This window comes from Ooceraea biroi, chromosome 1 (assembly GCF_003672135.1).
Source record: "Ooceraea biroi isolate clonal line C1 chromosome 1, Obir_v5.4, whole genome shotgun sequence".
Classification (NCBI taxonomy): Eukaryota; Metazoa; Arthropoda; class Insecta; order Hymenoptera; family Formicidae; genus Ooceraea; species Ooceraea biroi.
The window spans coordinates 22,512,055-22,525,370 of NC_039506.1; the positions used below are offsets into that span (position 1 = coordinate 22,512,055).

The window sequence follows — 13,316 nt, forward strand, 5'->3', positions numbered from 1 at the left end:
TGGATGGTAACCATAACCGCACAGATCCTGGTGGCGGCATGTTAATGTCTCACCGCACAATCTTGTTCCGTCTATCGCTCTTGTCTCTCGCTTTCGGATCACTGTCAGTCGTTCCCCATATCGGTCGACATCCCATGAATACCGGAGACGCTGTGCGGCCGATCGGCAGCTACCACGCGGAACGTTTCTTCATAACTTCTTTCCTGGACGGTCGTTTGAGATGATAATGTGAAATGATGAAAATGTTCTTAGGAGATCAGTAAATTTTTAATAAATGTTTGATCTCAAACACACTTTGCGGCGATAAGCAGCGCTCATTAAGCCTGTAATTAGGCATTCAGATAAAATGGACTGAAACGATTACTGAAATAAGGATCATTATTGTCTGCTGCTCTCTCGCGAAATTGCGCCTTGTAAATATTCATAAGCAGACTGTACCATGCGCGCGCGCTTATATTGCTACGCTAAACTCCTGAAATCGCGCGTAACAGAATTTAGCTTTACGGTCGCCTTCGTAGGACCGCGCTGACCTACGAGGTTCACCGTCGAGGACATATAACGTCGACGAGCTTTACGAGCCGTGCCACGCCACCCCTCAAGATTCTTCACGGAGGAACATCGTTCGGGGACGAGGTTCATCGTTGCGCGCTCGTGCGAAGGACGCGTCGTTACTCTTCATCTGCGAAATGACCTTTAATAGCGATGATGGTGAAATATCGCCGTGGAATTTCTTCGGCGCGATGGTACACGAGGGGGTGACGGGCACCGCCCCCGGCACCGTCGCTATTATTTCGCCGGGCGCTTGACAAACGATTACGCGGGCGCCACTTTCGCGAAAACTAAGAAAACACTCTCGCTAAATCATAAGGAGCCATTACCGGAGGCGCGGACGCCGCATATAATACACGGGCATTTGGACGAAGGGTCCGCGCCCAACCTTCCGTTTTTCGCGGCCACCCCCGCCACGATTTGTCAAGTTCTACGGAAGATTCCCTCGTGTTTATCTTCCTCCTAATGTCCCCTTTTTTCTCCACTTCCGCTCCCTCCGAACACTTTCGCTCGATGAATTTTGCAGGATAGAACAGTCTCGTGGTGTGATGCAATGGTACCGGCATAAAAATTCATGAAACTGAACGCCAGCCTAATGATTCCCGCCGCGAGCAGATCGTCTCGGTAATTTTTTGACGAAGACTCACGATGTTCCACACTCTGGAATCTCACTTTTCTTCCCTCGCGAGAAATCAATCATACTAAAATGTTTCGTTGCTTCATACGAGTTCCCGCAATTAACCGTAATTATCGCCGGGCGATGCGCGCGCATGCTAGCGCGAATAAATAGCGTACGTCAAAAAGCTGAGATTTTCAGCGAAGGATTTTGCGTTACCGCCAACGGGTTTTCGGTGGTCGGGTTATACGGGTTTATACAGGTTTAACACGATCTACCGATAATGATGGGGTCGTGGCCTCGTATCCACTCGGTTAGCTCGATGCTCACGCCGAGTCACGCAACGATGTGTCACGCAACTGCCGAGGATAGCGTGGCCCGGCGACTCGACACGACACGGCCGACGCCAATTGTCACGGCACGCGGAGATCCTTAATTATTGTCTTCAGGGCCCTCCCGAGCCCTCCTCGTTGTGACGCGTATCCCTTTCGTGCGTGAAGCAGACGCCAGGAAAAAATCTAGGCCATCGTGCATTTCGATGCTGATTGCTCGCGCAGATAATCTGCCCGCCCACGTTTCCGCTTGGCCATGACCATCCCTCATGCCATTCGGGATATGGTATCGCGATACACGCTCGCGGCTCTCACGCCGCCGCTTTCCTCGATCTCTCCACGGACTTTTCGCGCAGCACGTAACTCCTCGTTCGCGAGCAGTTACGTTAGAACGCGAAGGTTCGAAAATCAATGGAAATGCGTGCATTTGCGAGATTGTTGGGCAAAATCGTCGTTACTCGCATGGTAGCGTACCGGATGCGGCGAATTAAATCTATGATCATTCTCACGCACGCGTGAACCTTGATTAATCTTGTGCACGGAAACGACGGCTGCGAATGTTCCGTGGAAAAATCGGCGAGACGAATTTTAGCTCGAGAAATTGTTTCACGAAGCCGCATCTTGAAATCGGTCGCTCGCAAGAGGATCGCACGCTTATTCTTCGGGTAATCAGCGGTACGTCGCGCGTGACGCGTTTCATGGTGCCATGAAACCGGATGACTGCCTCAGATCTGACGCTGACACTGACACTGACTGCTCCCCCTCCCTCCGGGAGTACAAATCCTCTGCAGGCCTTCTATAGTCGGCTAGAATTGCTTTCCACTTACCCTGGTGTATCGACGAAGCTAAACACAAGCAAGACGTTTAATGCTCCAGTTAGTCTGCCGACGTGTGATTCAGGCTTCCGGTGTAACCGGAGCGCGCGCAAGATTGCGACGCGTTCGCAACACGCGAGAGCATCGATTCGAGACTCCAATAGGAAATTGCCTCAATGTTTCAAGACGAATCTTTGCGTTGTTCCATGCTGTAATTGACGACGCTTCGATTATGGCGCAATCGCCTGCCGCGAACCGACTCGTTATTCGGCAGAATAATCGTTAAACTCGCGAATGCGCGTATCTCGGCGAATACATCCCAGGTTTACGCGCGGCGGATCAAAGAATATAAAGGAATTCAAAGTGGCTGTTTTCGTTCCTGATGCATACTTCCTCTTTCTTCGGCGACGAAAGCGAAAGTCGAGCGCAGGCGGAGAAACTCGGGTAAAACATCGACAAGCAACCGCCACGACAGTAACGGCGGTCGGCCGAATATAAAACAAAGATCACTTTGCGATAGCGGACATATGCCTTGCACGAAATGAGCTATAAAAATGTCGTAAAAGCGCCCGCGAAGTTACGCTCCCGCGTTGCAGACCGCAAGCTCGTCCTTTGCCGGCGCCGCGCCTGCATGCGTATGTGTACGTGTGTGTGCGTGTTCTTCCTGATATCTCATATTTTTCTTTTGCCACTCTTGCAAATAACGCGCGGTGCATGCAAATCTGCATTGGTCCCTCGAGCAAAATCCCAGAATCAGGCTGATTCAAAGGACGATGAATATAAATACAATTTTCAATTTTGCGTACCGTTTTACAAAAATAGTACGTTTAACTGAGTTTTATTGAGTACGTTTTATTGAGTCGTGAAATGTTAAACCTTTCGTCATCCAATCATTTAAAAAGATTATTTTTCCAGTTAATTTTTACTTTTTAATATCAAGTGCTTCTCTCCGCAAAATGTGCCATCGGAGGTGCGAAGTGATCTGTAACTTTGCGAAACTTTGATCTGGAAATTTTTGCCAGTAACTTAATCAATAATCTCATCCATATCGTGATACACTTTCGTCCGATGTTTTGTAGATGCAAAGTGTTATGAACTTAAATCGTAATAACGTAGACGATAAAAGAGATAAAAGTTTGAGGAGAGCAAGGAGTATCGCGAAATTTATGAGCCGTCACTCCGCAGGTCACTGCAGGCGATATTTCGTATTCTCGGCATGCTTTTAACGAACTTCCTCCTCCTTATAAGCGCGTCGTTAATAGACCCAGCAGCTACTAAAAAAGCGGTCCATGAATACGAATCTTTGGATAGAGACAGAGAGCCAGGATAGGACGACGTGTTTTACGAGCTGAAATATATTATATGCAGGATGATAGACGTAAAAGAGGCACTCGGAAGGAAACCAAAAATATATGGTCAAATATATTTCATCCTGACTAAATCCAGAAGAATGGACGCGTATGTCGTTGCGCAAAGATGTAAAAAAAGAGAAAAAAATAGGGAAGTACCGGTAAAATGCCGCACTCGTGAAACGGTAGAAAATGTTATTACATATGACAAGCGCAAACACATTTTCGTTTACATAGTAACTGAATAACTTTCCCATTTACGGAGCGATAAAGTCTAGCGTAATAAAAATCATCAGCGAAAGAGAAGTTTCAATTCTCCTTGACATATATAACTAGAAAGTTTATTAAACAAGTAAATTGACAAAATGAAACTTTTTATATTATGTCAAAAGCGATTTTAAAACTAGAAGCATTGCGTCGGGAATCACAAATTTAGATATCGCTCGTGCGAGGAAAGAACTATATCAAATATTTTAAAGCAAACACGGATGTGCGTAAATATTTAATTGCAAATAGAATAGAACGAAAATAAGTTAATTATAACGCGATTTTTAAATCGGAAGAAATACATCGAGAATCGCAGATTTAGATATCGCTAGTGCGAGAAAAGAACTACATCCAATATTTGAAAGCAAACACAGATGTGCGTAAATATTTAATTGCAAGTAGAATAGAACGGAGATAAATTAATTATAGCGCGATTTTTAAATCGGAAGAAGTGCATCGGGAATCGCAGATCTAGATATAGCTCGTGTGAGGAAAGAACTACATCAAACAGTTTAAAACAAACACTGATGTGCGTAAATATTTAATTGCAAGTAGAATAGAACGGAGATAAGTTAATTATAGTGCTTTCAGTATTTAACATGGAAATTTGTCGACAAAAGACCTTCGAGTTGTACGAAAATTATTGCTTTCGCAGAATAATCGCCGAGAACCAACAGTCGGTCCATATAGTTCTATTATCTTTTTACAATTATTTCATCGGACAATGAGAGCCTTCCATTGTCCAAGCATCGTTGTTCACTAAATTGCGGGCGGATACGGGAACGGCACGGTTTTGTCACCATTCCGGATGTCGAACGTTCCCTTGCGACACGTCCGTATGTCCATGTCGATATACGTACCATCCATTTGCAGTATTCTTTCTTCGCGACACGCACTCGCCGATGCTTTCCGTTCGGAAGAATACAGCACAATGCAGACGCATAATTATAATAATATTTTGCGGTTACAAGCGTTTAACGTGGCGACATTCATCCTGCAGAAAATTTAACTTATTACGCAACTTACAATTAGATTAATGCAACATTTTTCTATCATGCTGACTTAATGAGATTAATTAATACACTCGTCATTCGAAACGCGTCTTGGTCTTCCTACAGATTTCTCGTCAACAGTTGCGAGATCACATTACCAGCCACTTTATCGGCGCGTTAATTTGATGACTCGAGCACTAATAGAGTGATTAGTCGAGAAAATATGCTCAATATTGTCGACGGGAATCACTTATATCGTGAATCACGCGTCACTCGTGGCGATGCGACGACTAGAATTGCCGAAGCGTGACTCGTCCGCGATTCTAGCTGGCTCACGGAATCGTCGCGTAAGACAGGATGTCACGAGCCAATTCAATGGCTCGTCACGTACTTTTGCGGCTGCAAAGGGACGACTCAGCGAACCATTCGGAGGGGGGGGGGACGCATCGTTCCGTATTTATAAATGGATACCGTGCGTGCGTACTTTCCGGGGAACGCACTGCACGAAATCGATCATCGACTCCTCGGTGGCCTAGGAGATGCGACAGCCTTGGCATGATAATTAAAACTCGTCGATCAAATATATTCGGAATGATACATCGATTCGTCGTGGCTTAGTCTCCTCTCCTCTCGAAAGTCACGTTCAATCAGCGAAAATTGCATGAATACGTCGTACATTCAGTCTCCAAGCTGATTGTACGCAGAATAATATTCGCAGAGCGCAAATCACTCGAGCGGAGCACTTACTCGATATAATAATAATAATAATAATAATAATAATAATAATAGTAACAGCAAAATCGTAGAACTCCGTAAAGTCGACTGGAACGTTCGGTACAGCAAATCTCACGGGATTTGTGAGAAACTGCACTCGCGAAGTCACTTGAAAAAGTCGGTCAACGTATGATCAAACATTTCATCCGTCCCTCTTTGTTTGCGTGAGAGATATCAAGGAGCGTCGGATCCGTGGGCAAACGGGTAATGAGAGATCGATGGTAACGCGCGGGCGCGCACACTCTGGGGAACACACGGGCATGAACCGTTTGATTTGCTCCCGCTGGGAAAAAAGTTTGGCTTAATGGCGTCATCTTAAGTCGCTCTCTCGAGCGGCAGTCGTGAAAGGTGCTCGAGATGAAACAGAAATATAGGGAGCCCCGGATCCTCCACACACGCTAGAGGCGCAAGATAGAAGGAGATCGGGGCGCGATTAGACGCGAGGGAAGAAGAAAGACGCGGAAAGGGTCAAGAGCTACTTTACGCGCGCATGTTCGGTATAATGGAGTTCTTTTGATAAAAAACAGTCGGTGGAACACAGAGGCTGCGTGTGTAAGGTTGTCGATCTACACGTACGCTCTCTCGCGAGAGATGCCCCACAGCGACGATAAAGCTTTATTATTAGTCGTTATCTCACGGGGATGGAGCGGAGTGAGAAGAGGAGGTGGAGGTGCGCAAGAAGAAGAGCCGAAGAGGGCGAGATCATGACGCGCCGTTAGCGTGCACCCTGTGATTTACATGCTTGCCGTTTACACATCTTCCCGATACCCGATGAGTTCATTACCGCGATCCTTGGCCCCGTTTTATCGGCGCTTACGCGGAATATCTTCGCGGCTAGTCACCGGATAAAGCTGTTCGAGAGAGAGGCAACTCTTCCCTCTTCCCCGCTGATCGCAATCATTGACTCAGGCGGAACGAAAAAGAATCAGGTCAGTTGGACCGCGAATAGTAGACGCTAAATACAATTGCAGCTAAACGATGGGATTATGCGTCGGTTCATGGATTACATTTATGGTAATGTCACGTGTCTCACAATCGCAATTGTAACAAGCGAATAAATCTCTGAAAATAAACTCTCCTTCTGCGAATAATTTGTGCTGGTTTCGATGTGAGAATCGCGGTCACCTCGAGCGTGCCTAAAAAGGTTACTTAATTCATGCGGAGCTGTTCGCCACGTGTTCTCTGTGACATAATCAGATTCCTCGATGCGAGCGCACGCTCGACTCTCGCGAAACGATATGTGCGAATGCATATATCCAGTACATTATGTAGCACTTTCAAGTAATCATCTGGCGAAACTGTGCTGTGACGCGCATTTTATTTTTTCTTTCTTTTCTTTTTTTTCCTCCTCTCCCTCTCTCTCTCTCTCTCTCTTTCACACACACGCACACACTCTCTTTCACTCTCTCGCACGCGAGAGCCTCTTCGACGTACTCGCTCCAATCTGCGAATAAATATACATACATTCATCCGCAGATTAATGAATATTGATGTGCCGGGCGCACATCGCGCGTACACAAAAACTAAAAATGACCGCTGCGGAGAATGTACTAAAAGAATCGCCGCGCGCGCGACACGCGAAACGCACACAGGAAACACACGGTCGAGAACAAGGGAGGGAAAGAGTTAGGGGTGAGGATACACGAGTGCGCGGCTCGTGTACACCCTGCACCCCTGTGTACGTACACTTTTATCTCTTAGGGCGGCGCGCCACGCGGCGCTTCACGCTTTTTACGCCGCCGTTGCAACCTTTAAAATTGCACGTTGCACGACACGGAAAGCGCAGATTTATTTTCTGCTACCGCGCGGCCCCGCCACGACTCCTTCGTCGGTTATGCCACGTCGCTGCACCCCCGCAAACCGTGCAAGCGCCGCAGTTTCCCCGACCCGGTTAAACCACTCCTCTTTTTTTCGATAAAAACTCACAGAGACGCTGGCAACAGATAATATTTCCCGGACGAACTGGTTAAAGCACGCGAATATTGTTTCCCGGCCCATCCAAGATTTATCGCGCGCGTCAATGTCGCGGAGAACGTTTTTGCACTCGGCCAAACGGGAGCGCGTTTGAACGAGCGACCGCACGGAAAAAGAAAGTACAACACGAGCGCACTTGAAATCCGTGACGCGAACGGGAGATGAATGTTAAATTCTTCCGGTCCTTCGAGCCATCCCTTCTCCACAAAATCGTGAAATGTGCGACTCGCGGTTGCACCTACTTCACTTGATCAATGAGCATTGCGTGTTGCGTATTTCTCGCGTAATCTCAAAATTCATCGTTCAAGCTTTATCGTTTTCCAGCGAAATGCATTACCGAAGAGAATTATGAGACTTATCGCATTTTCGATCGACGTTATTCTCGCGGTTTTTCTGTTTATCACGCCATCATCGTGTCACGGCTGAGGAAACGTCGACGCGTGCAGTCACTCCGAACGAAACACGTCGGCCGGCACCACGTGACATCCGGTGACAGAAACGAGGGGCCTCGCCCACCTCTATTATCATGTGCGTTACGTGCGAGGACGAGGAAACATCTTTCTGCTCGCGGCCATCCAGCGCGTCTTATTCCATGGATCCTTACCTATCTACCCGTTGAATAAAGGGCCATTACGTCACACCCGTCGGAGAGAGGGTTCGACCACCCGCTATTCCCTCCGCTTTATAGCGCTCGTCGAGCCTCCTCCTGATGGTTTTCTCGCGGAAGTGGTTCTCGAGTGAACGGTTGCTTTTTTCACGAAAGAGCGACACGCATACGCGATGACGCCCACACGCGCTGTCGTCACCTTCGTCCGTTATGTCGTTACACTCTGTGGCCACCGCGAACACGATGCAGCTATCGCGGCATATTAATTCGGCTTGATTCAAGGAGGCCGGACGCGAAGGATGATTCACGAAAGACGCGGCAAACCGCCCCCTGAGTCACTCAGGGATGGGTGCGTGTGAATCGCAGGTGTTCGTAGAATAGGCTCGTCGATGGGCTTTGAAATACGTGACGCGCATGGCGATTTATTGGAATATTAAATGCAGGATTGCGAAGAGAAAGAGAAAAAGAGAAAATAAAAAGAGAATTATTCCAGATTTTATATTTTTTTATAAAAAAGAGCTGAATTCGTGATGTATTCGAAATTTCATCATGCGCTTCACTCGGATTTTGATAATTTTGATCAAAAATTAATAATGACAGGGAAAAAATATAAAAAGTTGTAGTGGCTTTACGCATAATTGAATCTTCTCAATCTTAATATGCATTAAAATGCGTATCATCCTGCCGCTGCCTCGTTACACCAGCATTCCGCTTGCTTTCCACGTGTCAACCCTGTCCAGGACGCGTGCAAGTATTTTCATAAAAGCGCCGTCAGTCATCATTAGTGACATGGCAACCAATATATCGTGACGTTATTGTAGTCTCGTTTAAGCAATTGTTTATTAACTTATTCCAAGCCTCACGCTGCAATCCGCGCGGGTCGCCCCTCTTTTCTATGCATTCAATCCCGACGATGAGCTTCTTCCTTCGAAGATGAGATTTAATGAAACAAGGACGTTGAACCGGATCAACGTCAATTATCAGCACTTAGGACATTGCGTTTTCTACGAATTTATTACGAGGAAAATTTCGAATCAAGCGAGTGCCTCTTGACGGAAATGAGTTTAATTCGGAAATGGACAACTCTGTGCGCGCTTAAAATAGATTAAAATAGACATAGAATTATGAACTAGCGATCCGATATCTAAAATAATGTTCGCATTTTGCCTAAAACTAGATTTATGATCATATAATTATTAATATAATGTCGTATTTCTAAACGCGTATCGCGAGTATAATAATTTGCGGCATTTACTCTTCCATTAAATTAATCGAGTAATTTTTACTATTAATTAATAATTGATTAATAATATTTTATTTACATGACTGATGACCGAAAATGCGATATTAATTATTGTTTCTCGTCACTGATAATATTCCGCGAGGATAATAGAGGCATTTTACGCGCGCGTGGTCAAGTGTTTGACGCAAAAATAGAAAGCAAAAGATCGATGGTAAATCCCCATACTTTCGAATTACACTATCCATTGTCGAGCACTTCACTCGCCGGTGACGACAGGGTGGTTCTCCGCGTAATCGAAAAGTGATTAACGGCCGATTGTTTTTCTGACAAGTCAACGAGCACGTCACACACCATTGCTGCTCGGTCAATCTGATTACAATGTAACTGTCGATCAACCGATTTCCCTCATTAATCCTATCCATGCACGTGCAATGCGGGAGGTATGATAAACGAAGGATCGAATCTGTCTCCGTAATGATAGTTGAACGCGTTCGTTCGCGGGAACAAGTTTTCAAAATATTATTTCAGCGTATTGCTCAAATTATCAAATCACGAATAATTATTACAGAATAATCGAGCAAATTTCTTTCAAATATTTTCTTATCGAGATAAAAATTATTTTTTTTTATATATATAATAGTTGTATGAAGAATAAATAATTGGTCTCGCAATATATTCTTTTCACACTTTCCTCTTGCCATTTTTTTTGTGTAATCACAATATTATTTTTAAATGCATAACAGGGAAATGTTGTGTTAGATGAGAAAGAGAGACTGCGAAAAAGGAAAAGCGGACTTTAATAAAACAAGATAATAGAGTCTCTGTCAAAAATAAACTACATCTAGAGATATATCTCGTATGTATAATTGCTTCAGATTTATTTCATTCGCGGTTTTCCAATAGATCGAATAGCTTCTGCCTTTAAAACGGGTAATCTAAAAATGTATTGAAACTAGCTATACGATGTCAAATAATCAATGCAAACGCGTATCCGAAAAAAAATGGAATACCTGCGTTGCATATATTGAACTTATTTCAACAGTTTATTGATTCGTTGACGAATAATCGAGCACGCCGCCTGTTCTCAATATGTGACAATGGAGACAAAGGATGCGTATAAATAATAGTAACGTTGTACGTATTGTGAAAAATATTGTCATGCAGAGGAAGAACGATAACAAAAATTTATCATTTTATCAGTCCCATCGCGGCATTAAAATATCATTTTTACAATTACATATTTTTACGATATTAAAACCTCGAATTATCTTTAGCGCTTGTTATTCATCGACGTGACTAAAACTTTGCAAAGACATTTTTACACTTTAATTGATGTAATTGATACGTCTTTTTAAAAAAATATCTTTTATCATCTAATCCATATACAATCTGTACAATCCGTGTATCTGTATAGCTATCGCTCAGAATCTACTCGGCCACGATAATGGCCGTTTCGAGTTCAAATCCCAGTGACAACTATACGGGCGGGATGCGCGAGGGGGAGGAAGTCAATCAACTGCTAATTAGCAGCTAGTGGACGGGCATAACCTTATCGGCCGCCGAAATGCTCGCGATGCGCTCGGTCCTTCATCCGGGATGCAGATAGAAGCCACGTGGCGCACGTGCCAGCAATTAATAATCAATTCAAACGGGAAGTTCCGCCGATTGGCCACGTCCGACCGTGACAGTTTCCTTCGCTCTTTATCGGATAATCCGCGCGGGCCATTTCGCGTGCAGAACTTCTCGCTTCTCGCTTCTCATTATGCAAATTAAATTTACAACGAGCTTTAGCTGTATTAAGACTGTTTACTACTACATCGCGATTGATTTTCATATCTTGTTAATGCGGGGTAAAGATATATTAAAGAGATAAATTATATAAAATTTTACAATTGTATTATGCAGAAGAATAGTACATATGTAGTGAATTATATTATGTACAAAAATAATAATACATTATATAAATCGAGAAAAATCTGTCTATTACAACGGAATATCAGAAAAATCGATATCAATATCACACGAATTATTGCGTCAGAGCTGCTTGTTATATCGCATTTGAACCTCTGACAATTCAGCGGAGCGTTTCGCCAGTTTTAAGAATGCTTTCTATCTAAAAGCGATACCTTTGACGACAAGAGTAAGTGCCGCATCTTTGTCATGCAAGTATCGAGACGAAGCAAGGAAACGCAGTGAAGTCTCAAAGATGAAAGCTCGTGCGCCAACGTGTCGTGGCGCAGCATTTATGTAAATTCTCCCGACTTTCTACTGAATAATACGGTGGGATAATTTCGACTCTCCAAGGATTCTTCGAGAAGGGATGATACACCGCGCAAAGACGGACCGTCAAGCATTCATGATTTTTTCGCGAGTGGCAATGACGAGGAACGCTTCGACGCAGCGCGCACACGCTTCGGGATGCATTCCTGAAAAGTAACGATGATTTACGCCCCGCCGGGAAGACGAATCCCCCATCCGTAGTAAATGAGCGCCCGACAGAAATGTCCCGTAATAAACGTCCCGCGTTAAACGCAGCCACGGTCGCTTGTACCGTCGACATGAATTATCCGTGGATCATGTTACGGAGCGCAAGTCGGCTACCAAGCGCGTGCGTTGCCCATTACCGCGCTGCCATTAAAGCGTGCTTTACGAGCGGCGATCAAGTTCTGTTAACATCCACCATAATTGATCGCACGTAAAAACGACGGAGGGATACAACGGGTCTTTCTTGTGCTCGTCACCTAAGTAGTTTACTGGCTGGCCGAGGTGTCGGACGTCTTCGAGAGGCTTCACGAGACGAGCACTGACGAGGAGGATGATTGTTGATCCGCGCACGGGACGACGCGGATGAGCAGTCGAAAATTTTCGACTGAACCCCAACGTAATTTTTCATGACCTCCGCAATCCACCCCGGCGACCCGATCGCGACCGGATGCGTCTCGAGAAAAATCGCGATCTCGAGCTCGTCGTGTTGCGGCGGGTTTATTAGCAGGATCGCAGGGTCCTCGCGAAATTGCGGCATCGTTAGGGCATGCTCGTGCAGCCTTCAATCTGCCGGTAAACGGCGACGTTGTAGTGCAGCATACTGATCAAGGTCGAAGGTCTCGGGACAAGCGGTTATAACGGGGACGAAATAATAATGGGTGGCCGACTGAAAAACCGAGGAATCGCGCGGGAGGAAAGACGCTGACGGGACATAATCGGGGTTGCAGAAACTTAATGAATCCTCCGGCAAACGCGCGCGCGCGTCCTCCATCGCAAATCCGGACTGAGCCAACAACAATAGTTGCGTCGTCGAGAGCGATGCAATAAATCGATATTCGAGACGGGACCGAAGACAGCCTCCACTTGGAAATGCATGCATCGACGATTTGCCGTATTTTTCTTCTCTTGATAACGATGAAGAAAGACGTCGTCGCCATTGCCCGTTGTTCAGCTTCGATGGAGGAAATATTTAAGGTTTCTCACGACGAAACGCGGAGTAAATAATTATATAAGACGCGCTGCACGTTTCCTACTAAATGCAAATTTACGCAAAATTCTGTAAATTCACAGAAAAATGTGCACAACGCGCAAACACCGAGGAATCCTCACGTTACGCGCGACGTGTGTGGCTTTTGTCGGCTAAACTCTCGAGAGACTTGGACGCATGAGGAGAAGGAAACGATCGCGTCGCGTTTATGAAATTAAAATTCAATATGGCGGCCCGTCCTCAACAGGTTCTTAACGACCCTTTCGGAACGAGAAGCGGACGCGGAACATAATGTCTCCCGGCTCGCGCCCGAGCATGACGCGACA

The 13,316-nt window shown here is 45.4% G+C and overlaps 1 protein-coding gene across 8 annotated transcripts in view; it reads right to left on the reverse strand.

Annotated features, from left to right (window-relative positions):
* Positions 1-13,316, reverse strand: part of LOC105283503 (teneurin-m) — a 603,501-nt gene that overhangs the window by 519,179 nt on the left and 71,006 nt on the right. The window lies entirely within an intron of this gene.